Here is a 4552-nt window from a genome sequence, read left to right on the forward strand (position 1 = left end):
TGCTAATTTCATCCGCAGAGATCTGGTGGACCTTCTGCAATTGCCCATCTTCCCTCTGGAGAGCCCGTTGACAGTTGCTTCAATAAATGGACTACCTCTGCCAGACCCAGTTATAGCCGTGACCAAGCCGCTGAGGCTCCAAGTGGGAGCCCTTCACTCCGAACTTCTGTCGTTCTATGTCCTGCCCAAAGCTGTTAACCCTCTGTTGCTGGGCCTGCCTTGGCTCCGACTGCATGCCCCAGTTCTGGACTGGAATTCTGGAGAGGTTCTCCAGTGCGGCCTTGAGTGTCAAGGTCGATGCCTGGTGTGGATTCATTCAGCTCAGTCTTCTCTGCCTAGGACATTGGCAGGATCATTATGCTGCCTTTTCGGACGTCTTCAGCAAGAGGGAGGCAGAGACATTGCTGCCACATCGGGCGTATGACTGCCCTATTGAAATGATCCCTGGTACATCCCTTCCCCGTCCTCTCTCCTTGCCAGAGACTCTGTTCATGTCCTCCTATGTGAAGGAGAACTTAGAAAGGGACTTCATACGAAAGTCTTCCTCCCCGGGCAGGAGCCGGGTTCATTTCTGACACTGCTCTGTAAAAATTAAAGCTGAGCTCTGATTGGTTGCTGTGCGCAACAAGGACAGTTATACTGTTAGTCAATTTTGATAAATGAGGCCCTTAAAGGGGTTGTCCAGTTTAGAAAAATAAATTTTTATATAGCCTGTTAGGGAATTCTGAGTTAATAGAGGGTGTCGCTCTAGCTGAGTATGATAGCCGTGACTAAGAACACGGCAAGTGTTCGAAACGCGTAGGCTTTAAATACCTACTGGAAACTGCCTTACTGCCACGTCTGTTCATATGTTCGATTTTAACCTTTTGATATTCAATAAATATAGGAACATGATTCCTTCTTAAACACCACAACAGCTCTGGATCAATCTCTTTTCTTCCCATTTGCTGCTTACCGTGGACCGTCACGGGGATCCGAGTGAAGCTGGAGTGTCAGACGTTGGACTGGTAGCTGGAGGTTTCCTCCCCTTGTTTCTTTGCTATGTATTTTTTATTAGGCACTATAGGGGCATTATATTGGATATGGGGGCAGATATGGGAACATTATACTGTGTGGGGGCAGCTAAGGGCGCATAATACTAAGTGGGGCAGCTAAAGGGGCAGTATACCTTATGGGGGCATCTATGGGTGCATTATATTGTATGGGGACATCTTTCAGCCATTATACTGTATGTGAGCAGCTATGGGGGCTTTATGCTGTATGGGGGCAATTATGGGGCATTATGATGTGTGGGCAGCACTATGTGGGCATTATACTGTGCAGGGGCAGCTACGGGGGCATTATACTGTGTGGAGGACATTATAACGGCATTATACTGTGTGGGGGGCTCTATGGGAGCATGGTATTGTGTGTGCTGAACTAGGTGTGTATGGCCCAGTATTGGGTTGGGTTAATGGCATGGCTTAATGGAAAAAATTGCTTAGTGCGCCACATCTGTTGTCCCTCTTTATAATACTTGAAAGTTGGGAGGTATGAGTAACGACTGTCCAAGGTGGAGAAACCTTTTAAGTGTAGAATCTCCTAGTATATATAAGTGTAGGTTCAAACCAAACCCAGTTTTTTAAATTGCACCACCCATCCTCAAAATTACATATGATTATATATACGATCAGATATATATCTGATGACTTACTGGCAATAATAGGAAAGTAATATGAAGTGTGTAATTCTCATCTACTTAATTGCTGTAAATGGCAATAAAACATTGCAACAAGCAGTTCTCTGACAACAAATGGGTTAATGGTGTTTGACCTCTGACCTTTCTGTAGGCCACATAGTAGGGTCATACAGCTGCAGCGCCACCACACTGACATTTCTCCCCGCCACCCAGTGAACTAAATTATTCCATTGTCTTCTCTGGTTTGTCTGCTTTCTCCTGTTGACAGCAAAGGAGGATTGGCAGAAAGCAGAGAGAGGGCGAAGGAGGGGGGGGGGGGCAGAGTGCTGGCACGCAGCACCCTATCAATGCTTCATTGTGTGTGATGGGACTAGTTTTACTTACCAGCTGTAGAGACAAAACAAGTGCTACACAATCACAGCTTACCCACCTAAGAAGAGGAAGCACTGAAATACTTTTACAGGGTGAAACATTCAGGGTTTCAAAAAATGATTCCTAGAGTAGTATGTGCAGTGCAAATGTATAAGATAAAGTCATCGAAAGGAAGCCAATTATATCAGCACAATTATTTTACCATTTTTATGTCGTCTGAGTTAAGAAATACACATGGAATATCAGCAACTGCAGGACTAAAAGCTCCTGAATTCTCTGGCTGACAGGACATTCAAAGTCTGTCATTTATTATTGCGAAAATTTAATTTTCATATAAATGAAGGTTACATAGTTACATAGTTACATAGTTAGTACGGCTGAAAAAAGACACATGTCCATCAAGTTCAACCAAGGGAAGGGAAAAGGGAAGGAAAAATTTCTACACATAGGAGCTAATATTTTTTTGTTCTAGGAAATTATCTAACCCTTTTTTAAAGCCATCTACTGTCCCTGCTGTGACCAGCTCCTGCGGTAGGCTATTCCATAAATTCACAGTTCTCACTGTAAAGAAGCCTTGTCGCCTCTGCAGCTTGAACCTTTTTTTCTCCAGACGGAGGGAGTGCCCCCTTGTTTTTTGAGGGGGTTTTACAAGGAACAGGATTTCACCATATTTTTTGTATGTGCCATTAATATATTTATATAAGTTAATCATGTCCCCCCTTAGTCGTCTTTTTTCAAGGCTAAATAGGTTTAATTCTTTCAATCTTTCCTCATAACTTAAATTCTCCATGCCCCTTATTAGCTTCGTTGCTCTTCTTTGTATTTTTTCCAACTCCAGGGCATCCTTTCTATGAACTGGAGCCCAGAACTGAACTGCATATTCTAGATGAGGCCTCACTAATGCTTTGTAAAGTGGCATTATTACATCCCTGTCCCGCGAGTCCATGCCTCTTTTAATACACGACAATATCCTGCTGGCCTTTGAAGCAGCTGATTGACACTGCATGCTGTTATTGAGTTTATGATTTACAAGTACACCCAGATCCTTCTCAACAAGTGAATCCGCCAGTGTAGCGCCCCCTAGGACATATGATGCATGCAGGTTGTTGGTACCAAGATGCATAACTTTACATTTATCTACGTTAAACTTCATTTGCCAAGTGGATGCCCAAACACTTAGTTTGTTTAAATCTGCCTGTAATTCATGAACATCTTCCATAGTCTGAACTATATTACATAGCTTGGTGTCATCTGCAAAAATAGAAATAGTGCTATTAATCCCATCCTCTATATCATTAATAAATAAGTTGAATAATAGTGGTCCCAGCACTGAACCCTGGGGTACACCACTTATAACCGGGGACCATTCAGAGAAGGAATCATTGACCACAACCCTCTGGATACGGTCCTTGAGCCAATTCTCAATCCAATTACAAACTATATTTTCTAAACCTATAGTCCTTAATTTACCCATTAGGCGTCTATGGGGGACAGTGTCAAATGCCTTTGCAAAGTCCAAAAACACTAAATCCACAGCGGCCCCTCTGTCTAGACTTCTGCTCACCTCTTCATAAAAACAGATTAGGTTGGTTTGACAGCTTCTGTCCTTAGTAAAACCGTGCTGGCTGTCACTTATAATGCTATTTATTGTCACATAATCCTGTATATAGTCCCTCAATAGCCCCTCAAACATTTTCCCCACGATGGATGTTAAGCTTACTGGTCTATAATTACCCGGGGAAGACCTAGAGCCCTTTTTGAAAATAGGCACCACATTTGCCCTGCGCCAGTCCCTTGGCACTATACCAGTCACTAGAGATTCTCTGAATATTATGAAAAGGGGGACAGAAATAACTGAACTAAGCTCTTTAAGAATTCTAGGGTGTAACCCATCTGGTCCCGGATGGTGACGCTACACTTGCCTAACTAGCTCAAGGACAATTTCTTATACTCTGCTTCTATATCAGTACTTGTTTACCAACTACAATAACCTGGAGGAAATAAACTGACTGATATAAATTACTTTTCTGTTGTTAATAATTTCTGCCTAGGTAAGAAAAAAAGGGAAAAATATCAAAGACATGGCGGACATACACTATATGGACAAAAGTATTGGGACACCTACACATTACAGTTACAGGAGATTTTATGACATCCCATTCTAAATCCAGAAGCATTAATATGGAGTTGGACCCCTCTTTGCAGCAAAAACAGCTTTGACTTTTCTGAGAAGGCTTTCTACAAGATTTTGAAGTGTGTCTGTGGGAATTTTTGCCCATTCATCCACAAGAGCATAAGAGCATTTGTGGGGTCAGACACTGATATTGGGTGAGAGGACTTGGTTCGCAATCTGCTTTCTAGTTCATCCGGAAGATGTTCGATAGGGTTGAGGTCTGGGCTCTGTGCAGGCCAGTCAAGTTCTTCCATACTAAGCTTAACCAACCATGCATTTATTAACCTTGCTTTGTGTACTGGGATACAAAAAAGGGCCGAACCCAAACT

The sequence above is a fragment of the Rhinoderma darwinii genome, chromosome 7 (genome assembly GCF_050947455.1).
Source record: "Rhinoderma darwinii isolate aRhiDar2 chromosome 7, aRhiDar2.hap1, whole genome shotgun sequence".
Lineage (NCBI taxonomy): Eukaryota > Metazoa > Chordata > Amphibia > Anura > Rhinodermatidae > Rhinoderma > Rhinoderma darwinii.